The 16,260-nt window shown below is 43.7% G+C and overlaps 1 protein-coding gene across 10 annotated transcripts in view; it reads right to left on the minus strand.

The window, feature by feature from the left end:
* BCAS3 (BCAS3 microtubule associated cell migration factor) overlaps nucleotides 1-16,260 on the minus strand; it is a 363,292-nt gene that overhangs the window by 44,566 nt on the left and 302,466 nt on the right. The window lies entirely within an intron of this gene.

Genomic DNA, 16,260 nt, shown 5'->3' on the forward strand with positions numbered 1-16,260 from the left:
AACCACCCCACAATCCCAGAAGAGGGGCAGTCAGCACTCACCCACACGCAGGGGGTGCAGCACACAGGTATGCTGGCCAAAGCACGATGGTGGTATAGGCAGTGGGTTTTACACTCTGGTGTGCATCTGGGCGACTTAATTCTTCCTGTGTTACCTACACCACGTTGCACTGCTGTGTGTAAAGACCAGAGAAGAAGAAAAAGGAAAATTTACTATCACAGTCTATCTCCTAGGTTAGTAATGACTGATGGACTCTGTGTCTGTGTTTGATTTTTGTTTCCGCTCTGTGTAATGCATAAAGGAATAAGAGGAGTAATACATCTTGCTCCCAGAAAGCAGCAGACAAGCAAACCCATGCTGGGGTGTTACAGCCAGCACTGTGCACTGCAGACGTGGGACTCACCTGGCACTGCCAAGGAACAGGAGCTCCCTGCATCGCCCAAGCAGCCACAGTAAAACTCCAAGACCCTGCTGCGTCCCCATCAAACACCAAACTGCAGCCTCAGGGAGGTTTCGTTACAGTCATCATGGTTTTCAGCTCCCTTAGAAAGGATGTGCAACAGTATCTCCCTGCCCTGTTTGGAGGGTACTGATAAGCACACCACATACAAAGGAAAGCTCAGTGTTTCCACCTCAGCTAGACCACGTGCAGGTCTAAGATACCATGTTGTCTCTGCAACTGTTCACTTCATTGTTTTTGAACAGATCAGCCACAAGATCCAGCCAGCCAAAACAAGACGGAGAGAACGCATTCCACAGACCGAAGGCAGTGGATGAAAAACCTTCCTGCACTCATTAAATATTGTGTCAGACATTCACCAGGCACCATGCTTTTTAAGCATCTGTCTGTTTACTCCATCATTCCTAATATTCAAGATACATTTAAAGTAAATAGGTTAAGAAAGCATTTGATCTCATTACTATGTAGTGCAGAATCCCGGTAGACTGAATTTCCTGGTAGAGTGAACTATTCTGAGATTCCTTGAAATCTCCACTCATTCTCTTCTATTCCAGTGCTAACATCAGCGCTGATCTGGTGAAACCAAGCTGCTGTTGGGAACAAACAAATCAGTGTGGTTTACTTAATAACCTAATAGCTACAGGCCAAATTCAGCAGAGGTCCAGCAACTTACTGCAACAGTGCTATGTGCCTTGCTGACTCCAGGAGCCAAAGTCTCAGCCAATGCCACAGGTTGCCCCAGAGAGGTGCTGGATGCCACATCCCTGGAAACATTCAAGACCAGGTTGGATGGGGCTCTTGAGCAACCTGATCTAGTTGAAGATCTCCCTGCTCTCGCTCATGGAGGGGGGTTGGAGGAGATGACCAATAAATATCCCTTCCAACCCAAACTATTTTGTGCCTCTATGATCACTCATGGAGACTGCCTAGCTCTTTGAATAAAACCCCTGCAAAGGCACCTGAGTTTAGCAGTAGCTGCAGGAACATCCACTCTGGTCCCAAAGTCCATTTGTAAAACTGCCACAGCTGTGTACTTCCCAACCCTTCCCTTTGCCCCTCATCACCATCCCTCTGCTGCAGCACACCATATGCTCTCATCTCTTCATACATGTGCTAAGGAAACATGCTCTACTTGGTCTACAAGAAGGTGGAAAAAAACCCCTTCAACCCACAAACACCAAAATCTTCCATCAGCAGAGCTGAGGGGAAATGAGCCATGGGGCTGGAAGGAGAAGGCAGGGTCAGGGAAGGGCTGGGAGCCTCTTAAACTGGCTTTGCTGCAGGATAAGATGCTCATGTAACTACACCCTTATTAGTGTTATTTTTTTAAAGCTGGATCATTTCACAGATCTGCTTTACAAACATGTCATAAATGAGATCTGCTGCAATGGAACAGTTCTATGGGCCTACAGCTGGAGCCTGAATGGAGCTGCGCTAATTTAGGCCAGCTGAAGACCTGAGCCTGTTATTACCCTAAACTTCACTTTACCAGTCTGATGGGGACAAAAAGTCCAATTGCCCATGCACTGTTCTTCCCTCAAACCCTGTCTAGCAGATTAATTTTCTAAAGATTAAAAAAACAATTAAACAAGCCCCCTATCCCCCCACGTTATTGTTCTAACTTCAGGTTTCATTTCAAAACAGTTGGAAAACTTCCAGATCTTCAAAGTTTTGCCTAAAAATAGAAAACATGTTCTGCAACTGATTTTAAAGATGTTTTATTTACTCATTCTAGTATTACCACAACTGTTCTTATAAAACTGAACCCTGAGGTACTTCTTGCCATTCAGCCCCTATCAAGGGAGGCACCTGCACCTCTCAGCTGTCCTCTGTGCAGGTTGTGATGCTCTGGTAGGGAAATGCTGATAACTGCATAAAGGGATTACCTGGCACTGTTTAACAGGGTGGCAGGAGAGCCCTCTGGCTTCTTAGAAACCCAAAGGCTTGAGGAGAGGAGTGGGTCTGGCATTCTTGCAACCCTGTTTTCCCACTGAGAACTGAGCAGAGGCAGCAATAATGGGAGATGGGAGCGGCTGTGATCATGCAGCCCACGGCACTGCTGCCCTGGGACCAAGCAGGTCCCTTCCCACATACAGACCCCTGCAGAGGAGGAAGAGATGACAAATAATGCACACAGCCTATCTGATAAAGGCCTCTGTATTTTCTCTCTGGAAAAGGCACAACCGCAGCTCCTGTCTCTGCTACAGCATCTGAAGCGCAGCCTCAGGCAGGTCACTTCATCTCAGAAGCTGGTTTACAGCTGTCTCAGCTGTACAGACAGTTAATACCTCCTCACACTGAAAAGCATAATTCACTAATGCCTATAAAACAGTTGGTGCTTTCCACATGCAAGTGTTAGGAGGAGGCGGGGTTGCTGCTGCTCTTTCAAGGAAATGTTCTGCGGCAATTACATTGTGAGAGACACCCCGGCTGTGCCAAATGACAATATTAGGAAAGTATGTAGACAAAAGCCAAAAGAGAAAACTTTTTTTAATTATAATTTTGGCACTTAAGCAATAATTCACATTTACAAGTCTCTGTGTAAGTTCCTCATGTTCCTGCCAATGGATGCACAGGGCTTTGAGCTGCAGGCTCGAAGGAGCTAGGGTTTGGGTTTGCAACGGGGCTGGAACCCTCATCATTTATCCTTCTGGGTATGTGAGATGTACCTCCCGTTTCACAAAAGGAGAAAAATGAGATGGAGAGGGGAGAAAAATCTTGTCTCTCCCATAGGACAGTGGAGTAAGTGGGTGATGGAGTCAGGCATTGGATGGGGCTCCCTGCGCTGGGCTCTGGGGCTTCCTTGCAGGACTCTCCCTCCCTGCCTGCTCACGTGCCTTTCCCCATCAATATGAAAACTGGCCCTGAAGTATTTATTAACCTTGTTTTTTCCAGCCTTCCTGTTCATACCCTGGCAGCTGTTGGTCCCATGTTTAACATGTTTTGAAAGACATTCTAGTAGTTATAAGCGCCATGGTATTTCTATGGGATTGAGCAGGCTTCTACTGGGAGACTCCCATCAGCTGCAATGGGAAAAGCACTGTTCCTGTAGGAAAAGCAGGAATATAACCAGAGAGGAGAGCCTGAATCACAGCTGACATCTCTGCCACCCACCCAAGATGCCTTCACCCACCATGGCAGCAGGTTTTAATGCTTTGCAACACAGGATTTTTTTGACACTTTTGCATAAATAATTTATTATGGAGACAGATTAAAGTTACAAGGCATTAAATCTTGCACTTTCAGCCTCACACAAGTTTTCAGTACTGATGTGCCTAGGGCTTGTTTTGAGTAGCCTGGAGGGGAAAAAATCCACAGTGCTCCCATGATATACGTCAAAAGTAAGCTGCTTTTTATTTCAATTTGGAAAAGTTAAGTAAAGCAAACCCTCAGATCTAAGCTACAGGATTGAAGGAAGAGGTCACAAGGAGAGGAGGAAATTCAACCATATCCACATGAATGACTTAGTTTTGGTTTCTAAACCCATATCTGATTAACGAAAGACTTCCATCTTCATCTAGTGACTACATTAAATATAAACAGACATCAATCACAGGGAAAAAACAATAATTACTGTTTCCATCAGTTGAAGCCATCACCTCCAAGCCATGTGGCAGTGACCTTTTTACAACATCTATATAATTTGGCATTTTGAGGCGGCAAGAGCTGAGGAGCCTCCCTTGGACATACTGCTTGACACTGACTAGTGGATCACTCCACTTGCATGAAGAGCTGAAGGACATCATAGAATCAGCCAGGTTAGAAAAGACCTTTGAGATCATCAGGTCCAACTGTTACCCCAGAACTACCAAGGCCACCACTAAACCGTGTCACTATGGGCCTTACCTACACAGTTGTTGAATGCTTCCAGGGATGGTGATTCTACCACCACCTCTTTACGTCCTTGAGCATGAATAAATTACAGTATTAGCACAAAACTATGGCCAGTTCCTTTCAAAGCCACCAAGCATCTTTTTCCCCCCCTTTTTCTCTGGAGCAGTTTGCTGCACCCAGGGAGCTTTCTGCACTCTCAAGAGTGAGGCAGAGATTCTTGGTCCAAGTTCAGACTCATGACACAGTGGTATGACTGATGAGAAATAGAAGCACTTGTCACCAGAGCCATCCTTTGGGAAGATGTTTCAACACTTTTTGTGCTTAATAAGATCCCTTTTAGAGCTAACGTTATCCATGAAGAATCTGAATGGAGCTGAGTTTCTTCAGTGATGACTAAAAAACCAAAAACCAAGTGGGGATCCCATAAAAGACCAAAATGTCACTAATACAAATGGATGGACTAACAGAAACGCATTCTAAGAAACAATTCTACTGCTGGGGGATGATATTTTTTAAACTACTTTGATGAACTTCACACCAAGACACATGGGAGTTGGATTTATCCCAGGGACCATTTTGCTGAGCTGCACCACACGATGAGAGCAGCAGAGAAGTGACAATGGAAAATCATCATCTTCTTGGTGGCTCTTCAGCAATTTCTGGAACGTGAGTTAGAGTCTCAATCCACTTCCCAAATGTGTTCAAAATACCAACCAGCCGAACCCAACCAGACCACAGAATATTCTTCAAGTTTGCTTTCCAAAAGGCTTTTCACAGTTGCCATTAGATGGTACTTTTGTTTCTGAACCCAGCAGAGACACCAAAACCAGAGCAAGGGCGTGTAAAGAGGATTTCAGGCTGTTTCTCCCTTCTAAAAACGGTCACTGCAGACTTGGGTGAGGGGCAGGCTGGACCCCCCTATCTGCTCCCTGCACCACCAAAGCCATCCTGTGCTCCACGCCATCAATGCAGCGCTCTTTCATGAACTCCAAATTCACTTATTTTAATAAAACATGCTACTCGAGCCATCTGACATTTATTATGCTTAAGGAACATAAAATGGAAAAGAAACATCTATGACCAGAAACAACCCTTCAACTCACTTTTATTGCCAGGGCTCTGATTTTTTTTTCCCCTTTCTTTTTGCTAATAACAGTTCTTCACCTTGCCTGCTGCAATATTGCAGGAAATTCCCTGAAAGAAACTCTAATGTGGATCACAGCTGTGCAGTTTAAAGCTGAGCAAGCCTTTAATTTCAGGGGTTCAGGCCAGACCAAATGTTCCTGTGCCTCCAGTTGCAATATTGCAAACACTTTCCTGCTCCTTTAGTGTGCTTTGTTAGCAGAAAGAACGCATGAAAACATGCTCTGGAAAATCCTGTATCACCAATATGATGCTGTGGGATGTTAAACCTCGCTCATCAGGGCAGTCCTACTTCAGATTTGGGAGCCTGGCTGGCACAGGTAGGTGAGCAGAGAAGCTGTGTCTTTAAGATTGCAACCCTTTGCCTGTGCCCATATATCACTGCTCCATGCTGCGGTGGCTTTTCTGCCTGCTGCTCAAATTTGTCCAATTAGACACGGCCCCACAGGGTGGAATTCAGTGTGAAATGTGTCTACTGATGTCTGCAAATTAACCAACACAGACATGCTGCTTTAAGGCCTGCAAGTGACAGGCAGAAAAATGCCTGCTCAGGACAAAAGCAGGAGGACTGGCTGTGTAAAAGCCCGGATCAGCCTGTTAAGGGATTCCCAGACTCAGCTAGGTAAAGTGTGTGAGCCGCTGTGGCACTTCGCACCTCAAGCTGTGCTGTCTCACACCACTGACCCCTCCATGGCGACATAAGTCTCAAGAAGAAGCCAGGATTATCTGCCTAAGAGTCTTATATGTGTCATGTAAGGTCAGGTGCCAACTGCAATGTAAATTAGTAGTTAAGAGTATTGGTAGCTAGACAGATGCTGGGAGCCTCAATTAGAAAGAAAAGTCAGATTATAAGTAATTAAGAGACACAAAAAATGCTCCAGGGGCTAAATACCTAAACTGCCTCCAGTGTGGGTTTTTTCCAATAAAGCCCACATTCCTGAGCTCTCCCAGATTCTGCCTCCAACATCTCTGCAGCCTCCAAAGCTGGTCTCCATACAGAAATCCCTGGCATGCTGGTGTCAAAAGTACCAGAGAGGAATTACAGAAGCAAGGTGACTTCACTGGGCAGAGCGCAACACCAGGCATATATTTTGCTTCGTAACTGCTAGAAAAGGGGGAGCTTTTTCAACTTCTGCCATACACAGGTCTGACAGCTTTTCAACTACAGTGTACTTTAATCATTCCTGCTTTGAATATTGTTAAAGAGGAAGAGTGACAGCTACGTATCCTTTGAGAAGTGCTCCTATTGCTGCTCTGCCTCCCAGATACTGTAACACATGCAACTAACCATAAGCATATGCAATTACAAGTAGCTGATGACCTGGCAACCTGAACCCATTCTATAAATATGAAGACCTCTAATACCTGCAGCACCAGAAGAACCCCATCACAAGTCCCATTTTAGAGACAGTGCAGGACATCCAAATGACACAGCCTTGGGCCCAGGTGAGTTTGCAGAGGACCTAGGAAGGGTCCTGCAGAACCCCACCTCCCTACCAGCTCGCAGCTGTGCATGGTTTAGGTACACAGTATTTGATTTTTATCCAGTTCTTAGCACCCTTTCCTTGGAAGATTTGCCACCCCACAGAGAAGAACACTTTAAAGATATGTTTGATTGAGAGCCACCAAGTTTTAAGAACTGTGCTTAAATGCTGCTCTCAGCATGGAAGAAGTGGAGCACAGCTTACCTATATAATTGAGGCGACTACCCCAGTGAGGTGGAGGGACTCCTGGCCCCTCAGTGTTTGAGGGGCTGGGCTCTTACATTGCAGAAGCGTTAAAACACATGGAAAACCATACACTCGGGTTACTTATCAGGGTGCTCCAGCTTTGAAGAAGCCACTCACTACTTTTAAGTGTTTCTCTTTGTTTTAGAGGCCGAAAGACTGTAACAGGTTCCTGAGAGCTCCATGAGACTACAGCAGCACCTGCAAAGGACTAAGGAACGCTTACGTCAACAGGGATCTCCATGCTAAGGCAAGCACTTCAAAATGCTGAGAAAGTTCTTCCAAAGTAGTTTTGTGCTTCAGTTTCTTGTGTTTTCAAAATGCCCCATCAGGGGCAGATGCTTCTTGTCATTTTACAAATAATTCTGTATTCTCACAACCATAAATCCTGGAAGGAACTGACACTCTCCTGACATTAAATGGCAGCTGATCCCTGAAATTATATCACCATTATTTGTACAACACCTAAAGTTCCCAAATGCTGTAATGCCCTTGGCAGCCATATAAAAATCCTCTGGCCACCGATCTCGCTCTATTTTATTGCACAGCAAACGATTATGAGCAAATAAACTCTAGCAGAAGAGGGTGGAACTGGAAACACCATTGCTGCCATACAGATATAACACCTGAACAGGGTAAAAAGGAATCATGTAAAATATATGGTTGATGTCAAAGGATAACTGGATTTTTTTTTTCCTTCCAAAACACACCATTTTTATGGTAAAAATATTGTAACGCTACTGTATGACCTTCCCACCAGCAACAAAGGCCCTGAACTGCTCTGTTCTGTCAAAGGATGCTTAAGACAAAACCACCAATCACTCAGATGAATGCAACTGTCTCTGGATTTGCACTTTTTTCTTTTGTTGCTTAGAATTATAGAACAGCATCACAGAACGGTTGGGGTTGGAATGGACCCTTAAAGCTCATCCAGTCCAACCCTCCTGCCATGAGCAGGGACATCTTCAACCAGACCAGGTTGCTTGGAACCCAGTCCAACCAGACCGTGAATGTCTGCAGGGATGGGGCATCTCCCACTGTGTGGGCAACCTGTGCCAGTGTTTCACCATTTACTTGATGGAAAGGAAATGTCTCTGCCTGAGTTGAAGCTCTGGAAAGCTTTACCATCAGCACAGCCCCTCTGACCAAAGCTCAGCAGCCTTACCAAGGGTACTGCAAAGAGGAGACTCATAGGAAAAGCTGTTTAGGAGTAGACAGGGAGGAGCTGATGGCACAGATGCCGAACACCCTTATTGCAGGAACAAGAAGGTCTTGGTTATCAGCAGTAACAGGGCTAATTGAAGACCCAGTCTTATGCTCACAAGTTTTGCCACAGGTCATGGAGCACAACAAACTTCTTTGTAATTTAGATCACAAGTTACAGAGATATTATCCTATGACGATAAAACTTGTCTTATGGAACAAGTAAGAGCTGAATATGGGTGAGGCGAAGACTGGAGCTAACATGAACCTTTGGAAGGGTTTCTGCATATTTTTGTCACCCTTTTGTCCTTTCAGAAGCTGTGTGGATAGTTATAGCAGGGCTGACTATGTTATCTTATGTACTAAATCCGCCTAGATCTGTAGATGATGTCTTAGGGGGTGAAAAAGATTAATAAGGAATCACTCCAATGGCTTTAGGACAGCTAAGAATCTTAACCCATTTAACCTCCCCTAAAACACACAATCAGATCAGAGGAAGTTGTAGGAAACTCATTTCAAAGACTCCAGGCGACACTTTTTAGGTCAGATTTACAAAGCTCATTAGAATGAAGGTCTGTTACTTTAGATTTTAATACTAAGACATACTAAGAAACCCTCTTGCCCCATTTAGGAAACACACAAAGCAAAGAATGCAAATTTTAAAAAGAAACTTAATCTTAATGCATGTGTTCTGCCACCAAATCTGAGTAAAACCTTCCTAGCTTATGTTCTTACAGAAAACAGAAGAAAACACATCAAAAAGGGACAACAAATGCCTACTTATTTACATCTTTTTATCCTTTGAACTAGCACAGGGGATGTACAGAGAATATGATTCTTTGCAAAACTATATTTGCTCTGGAAGAAACAGCATTATTTAGACATGTATGTGACTGATTTTCCTTGTCCCCGTCACCTCCCTGAAACTCTGTTGTGCCCAAAGGCATTTATATATTCACTGACACTGACTGGAATCTGGGCTGGTTACACAAGAAGAAGAGAGGGGAAGGAATGATGGTTTTCAAGGCTCCCTCTCTCAGTTTTGTGCAGAAAGAGCACAAAACCTGAAGGTAAGCTCTAGCCGACCTTTGTGACAAGCAAGTGCCTCTTAAGTAGGGGAATTAGGACAGAAACATGGAAAAAATCCAACAGAAGTATGGCACTTCCTAGTCTTGTCTGACTGTATCTGTCTAGCCTGATCCTGGTCGAAGGCAAATGGTTTCCTGAACCTGGAATAAAAAGGAAGGGATTACTTCGTGCAGTATCAGAATGACAAGCCATCAACATTTTGTGGTTAATTATGAGGAGAAAGTCCTATGTAGAATGAGGTAGATGGCTTGGCAAACTTTAATTTTAATCTTGTGATATGTCCTAATAACAAAAGGCCTCTATGATATATTAAACAAATTTGTAAATGTATGATCAATGCATTTGACATGTTATTTAATTATGATTCTTCATGACAGAGACAATATGAAAAACTAGTGTCAACATTCTGACAGTGGAATAAATAAATAGATGTAATTATTTCTTATACTGATCCCAGATGAATTGTAATGTATCAGGCCAGACTGCAGAACAGAGTTCTAAGGTTTCCTTAATATGATAGAGTTTGATGTAAGGGGTGTCATGTATCCAATATTTTGCTGTTTTATTAGAATAAAAAGCTCTCTGGGGATTTTGAAGTTCAAATGGTCACAAGTCTCCCCCTCCATTGCTATTGTGCTTAATGCAAGGATAAGCACTGAAATATGTTTAGAAAAATGCTAGTACATCTGGAAAGAGCAAACCATCAGCCTGCATGAATGTGAAACCCCTTGAAAATGTAGTCCTATATGTGATTGTGTGGTGATTTTTCTCTACCCTAAGCACGTGCCAGTCTTGGAAGAGAGGTTTGGACACACGAGACAGCTGATGTGTAGTCAGTCAGCAGGGCTAGGCTCAGCCCAGAGCTTTTTGCAGGGTACACCCATTCCTTGTGGCAGGGCTGAGCACCAACATTCCTTCTTGAGGACAGATACTCGTTGCAGCGGTGGGTCGGGCTGAAGGCAGCCAGCACACTTGTGGCCATTATCACACAGACAGGAAAGAATGCACTATCTGTTTCTTTGGCCAAGAGAAATTATAGTTAACATTTAACATGAGGGAACTAACTTCAAAGGAAAGCCAGCTGGATTGGAATAATGGGAGATGAAAATGCTAACACCAGCACAAACTTGCAGGTGGTCATATTTGGCTGAAAAGAATACATCTGCAGTAGAGGAGCCTGCTGCAGAGCAGTGCCTGAGACACGGCTGCTGTTTGCTGGGGAGTGGAGAACGGTTACAGTGAGCTGCTCTGTGTGCTAAACACAGGCAGAAGCCTAGAGATGGCCAAGCATCCCTGCACACCCTGACAGCATTCCTTGTGCAGCCACGGTGGTCAGGGAGTATTACACGGCTGGAGAAGCTTGACCTGCCAGAACACAATGCTCTAACAAACATGCTGGGAACCGATGGCAAGGGAAGAAAGAATAATAGAGAGAATAATAAGAAACAAGAAAACAGCTGCGTGCTCCGCTAATACAGCACTTCATGGGTTTCCATGCATCATTCTTCCCAGCAAGCAGACCGATAAGTGGAGTAAAAAGTCACCAGAGCTAGGGTTAATCAATATTCAGTGTTTCCAGGAGATTCCCCACTAAAAGCTGCTGAACCACGTCTGCCTGATGGACTACACCTCAACTAAAACACTGTGCTTTGTGTAGCTTGATCGCAAGATTAGGAAGGAAAGCCCGTGCCTTTCCCACCCGGTAGGAAACCCCTTGAGCAGGCAGCGGATGATTCAGCTGGGTTTATTTCTGAAACTACGCAGGAGATCCTTTCAAGCCTGTTGATACAAAAACGCTGACTTAATGTCTCCTTCCCTGTCAGCTGCCTGCTTCTTACCACACCACAGATCAACTGCATTTTAGTCAAATACTCATGTTGCCATAAATCACACCAATTACATCTGCTCAATTTTACACAGGTATAATAATTATACTGATTATTACTAGGAGAAGGAGCTAGAAGCAGTGAGGGTATGCAGAAATCCTCTATGGAAGTGAGTTTTGCTAGGCTTTTCATTACTTTTTAAGGCAGCTGAATATTCCTGGACATCTCGACATTGACCTTACTGGAGATTTTATAAACAAATAGCACCCATACAACTATGCTTGCATATAGTATAAAAACTGACCATCAGATTTGTTCCTTCTGACTTCAGCCTCGATACTGGAGGCAAATGGCAAATAAAAAAGGGTGGCAACAGTCCCTAAGGGAATAGACTCCAGCTCTATTAAACCCAAATGGAAGTGATTTCTAAGGGCACTGCACCAGGAACGCCTTTTCTCTGGTGGCCATAGATTTAAGGGTTGTTTGCAAGAGGACAGAGCCATAAAGGCCTAAGAGCCTGCAGTAATCATTTTCATGATGTGATATGCTGATTATTTCACTAGAAACCGCCAGAAATGAAAAAAGCCATAGGTCTGTCCTTCCTCAGGGTCTGAAATAACTGTCTCCAGCAGGAGTTACTGTTCCATGGGCTTCCTACAAGAAATACCGATCCAATTTATTATTGCATTTCTCAACATTTTTGTAATTGCATGACCATTGCTTACTTTAGTTTTTAAAGATTTCTTCCTAAGGCAGCAAACATTTCATTCTCTGCCATTATCAGAAGCCAAACAGACCTGAAATACAGAAGCCTCCGATGCCCCAAATCTGCACATTCCCTACTTGAATTTACCTGCAGAGTAAGGAAAGGAGCGGGCTAGCCTCTACCCTCAGCCTCAGCTCCCTGTAGAGCAGCCTGGATAGAGATAAATCCTGTGACCTGCACAGCTTTCTGTACAGACAGAGCAGGGCCAGAAATATCTGCAATACAAGGCAAGGAAAACTGCATACCACCGTGCAATAGGAATTTAAAGGGGAATATGGATAAATACTAACATGTCACATTAATATTGCTGCAAAATGACTTTTAGACATCAGGGTAAGATCTGCCAGATCTGTTGTGGTGCCTGTTTTTTAAGTATAAAACAACGCACCCTTAGTCGCTAAGCAGATGATGCTAGTTTTAACAAATGAAGCTGGATTAATTTAAAGTATTTAAAGTGATCAGCAGACCTTAGGTTAACGAACATATGTCAGTTTCTTCTAAGTTTCTGTTTTGATGAAAACATACTGCCAATCTGCACTGTTCTACAGCTTGTTGTGCAAAGAGGCTACCTGAACCCTTGGCTACCTGCCCCAGTACCTAGAAGCAGTTGCACCAGCAGCTGCTGCAGGATTAATGCACAGGAACCTTCAGAGAGATGGATGGAGGAGGTCAGGGAGATACAAACGGCCGCGACATGTGTCATGTATCACTGTCTGCTCTGCCCGCCCCGGCTCCCTGCACCTCCGCCCCGACGCTAGGAAAATGGCAGAGCTCGTCCAAGCGAGCCCACTTAAAGGGCTAATGGGTAAATGCATAAAACTATTAAATGCATAAGAATCCTCTTCACCAAATGGCAAAATATAATGAAAGTTTAAACTGTTAATTGAATAAACCTCTTAAGGACAGAGTGCATCAATGCAGGGGGTTTAGCAATTTGCCAGTTAGGTGCTATGCTACTCCCAGGCCAGTGTGTGTGACATGGACCGCTGCAGGAAGCGTGCCCAGGATTGCTCCTGTTCTGCAAAACTCGGACTCAGCACCATGATCTTTGCTGCGAGCTGCTTTCCTGTGGTTGATTTTAAATGCAGAAAGGTTTAAAAATGTTTTTAACATCTAGCTAAAGGCAATCAGCTCCCAGGGTGCTGCTGCTTCGGGTGCAGCGCTGTGTCAGCCTTGGAGCACAGCGGAAAATCCTGCTCCTGCAGCCTGAACTAAAGGCACAACGAAGGAGCTACGAGCAAACCAGGAATTCTCTGTATGGTTCTATGGGAATAGGTTGCTCCTTGGGCTGAGTGTGATGCAACTTTGCTGATGCAGAAGCCTGCAGCTGCTTTGTGAGCAGAGCTTGCCACAGGCTGCAGCATCTGACCTGTGCTGGTGTGAGCAGCACATACAGTAATATCTGAGGATGCTGGCCTCTGATATTCAAGTAAACTCACTCCAGAAGGCTGCAAACTAATTACAAAAGAATCCCACAGAACCTTCATTTTTATTCCATGGGCCTGATTATGTGGACTGTTTCTGACACAAAATCTTGTCCAAGGGGTACAACCCGTGCTGCGGCAGTGACGATGTTTTGTAGTGATTTCCTCAACAATAACTGGCTTCTCTGGAGATAAGCAGTGCTTTTGGCCTCACGGTTTATCCTCAGTAGGAACAAGATTACTGCCTCATAACACAATTGCAAAGTTACAGTACTATTATCCTTTAAACAGCAAGAGGAGAAAAAAATGATTTCTGAAAAATACCATGATCCTTCATAAACAGAGCCTGACTGACAGCAATTTCAGAGACAGTAACTAATCTAATGTAGCATTATAACAGCACAAAGAAGTAGATTTGGCCACTGAACCAAAGTCATTAAAGATTAGGCCAGCTGGTTGAACAGTTAGGAAATGTTTTTGCCTATCTGAGCTGAGGATACAATGAAAGTTGTTTTATGATTTAATGCCTCTGTTGTAAACAATATGACTTTTTGGATAAATCAATAGCTGACAGAAAACTTACTGAGCTCAGGGTAGCTTGTAAATCCAGCTTTCCAAAGCCAAGCTAACAAAAAGAGTCAGACTCCATCCCAAAATAAATCTGCATTAACATATACTAAAATACGTTATGCAGTGACAGTCCCTACCATCACTTGTTTTTAATTAGTACAAAGGCTGCATTCATTTGTATCAAAGAATGCACTTAACCATCCTTCATACTAAAAAGAAGGAAAAGAAAGAATAAAAGGAAAAGAAGGAAAAAAAGCTGAGAGAGATGAACTGGGAAACGGTAACCAAGAAAGGTTTTTAGCTGCAGATCTCTTAGCATTAGGTGCTAAAATACAGCTACACATTCTTAGGCGGAGAGCGCCTTAAAGTCAGGCCAGAGAGGTTAACTGCTGCCTTTATTGGTGTCTGATCTTTGCATGGCTCCTTCCCGTTGCCTTTATTGTGGGGTCGCCACCGGGTTGCATTCAAGTGAAAACATTTTGACCGTGTCATCAAATCTTTTGCAGAGCATCTGAGCTCTTCTGCTGCTGACAAAGAGGTGAAACGAAGGGGCGTGTTTCATGGTGTCGGGATGAATCGAAACCAGGCAGCTAGCAGACATCTTGCTGGTTTTCAAGGGCCTGCAGACATCTAAATCTCTGTGTCCACAAAAACAAAGAGTAACCACAAGGAATCTGACGCCAGCCGGCGAGAAGGCTTAGCTTTCCATTCAGGGCTTCGGCTGCCAAACGTCAATGGAGTCTGAACGCATATGGTGGGGTGAGAGATTTCTTTACACTGGTTTTTTGAAGTATTAGCAGTAGGCTATCCAATGACCTAAAATACCAAAACATAGTAAGAAGAAAGCAGGTAATTCTAATTGGCTGCACCTAATTGTCAGACTTCATGCTTGGGTACATCCTTTTAATTCAATGATTCTATCAAGTGCCATTTTCCCCTTCTGTTTTGCTGTTTTCCAAAACCTCTTCAGTCAAATCACTGGTTTGTTTTTGCAGGGATTACAGCAGGACAAATATAGCTGCTGTCTGAGGGGACAGGCTGTGGCAATCCTGTGAGTGCTGTGCTAATAGGGGAGAGAGCAGTGCTACGGCTTCGGCTTCTCTCACCTTTAAGCCTGTCTGCAGGATGAAGAGTCACTATTCCATTATTTTTCCACGTTATTACTTACAGAAATCACTCAAGAAATCAGTCAGTGGCATTAAACCCTAATATATACACAACAGATGGCAAATATATATATACTAAACTCAAATATATTTGTTTTTGTATCTGCATCTATATATTGCAACAACGGAGAGCAGCGTCAAAGGAAACACCAGCGGCAGAGCTGTTCCCCTACAGAAAGCTTTTGCCCTTTGAGAGCTATGTGTTGTTTCAAGTATGTTTAAATAGTGTGCTTATAATAATAATTTTTTGCATGATGACCAGTAGCATCACCAAAATGAGATCTCCTATATGTTTAGAAGAGCCACAGGACAGAAGATAACATCCTGCCATGTAATGAAGTTTCAGACGTTGCTAGTCCTCATATTCTTAGTTCAGATTCACAGTAAGAGGTGATCTCTACTTTGCAAAAATTGTAAAAAGGGACAGGAAACCATTTCAGTGCCCAAAAAATAGAGCCTCTGGGATGGAAGATCACTAAATAAGACCAATTGCTTTGTAGCACTTAACTCTCCAAAGGGGAATCCAGGAAAACAGTGCTGGAACTGGACCAAGATACTATACTGCCATGAGTACACTGGGATATTGTTAATGGGACATAGGGAACTCAAACATAAATAGTGAGTGGGATTTTCCTTGCATTGGCTACAATACATATGTTTGTTCAAGAAAAAAATAGCTGGAGCAAGAAGACATGCACGTCTGGTGTTGAAGAAAAGCCTGTTTGTGTCAGATACAGTGGAGAAATTGTTCCAGAATAGTTCATCTTTAAATGAAGATCCCCCTGATCATGCTGCCAAGGTCTGTGTCAGCTTGGATTTTTTGGCTCTCTAAGTGCCAGCAGCACAAGTAAAATCCGTTTCGGTATGGGCTTTAAACATGGACATCTGACATTTTGCTGTGTTTTCAAGAATAGGTTCAACTTCTTTCTTTGTCACCAATGGTGCCATTGATCCTCGTGCTTCCTCAGTTCCCTGGGGACTGGCTGTCTCCCACGTACACAAGAAAAGTGACCACAGTGCAGTCAAATGTCAGGTAAGAAAAGAGGAGTTCA

The sequence above is a fragment of the Neopsephotus bourkii genome, unplaced genomic scaffold, assembly GCF_033783945.1.
Source record: "Neopsephotus bourkii isolate Nb327-2 ecotype Australia unplaced genomic scaffold, CSIRO-AGI_Nbou_v1 NB_140, whole genome shotgun sequence".
Classification (NCBI taxonomy): domain Eukaryota; kingdom Metazoa; phylum Chordata; class Aves; order Psittaciformes; family Psittacidae; genus Neopsephotus; species Neopsephotus bourkii.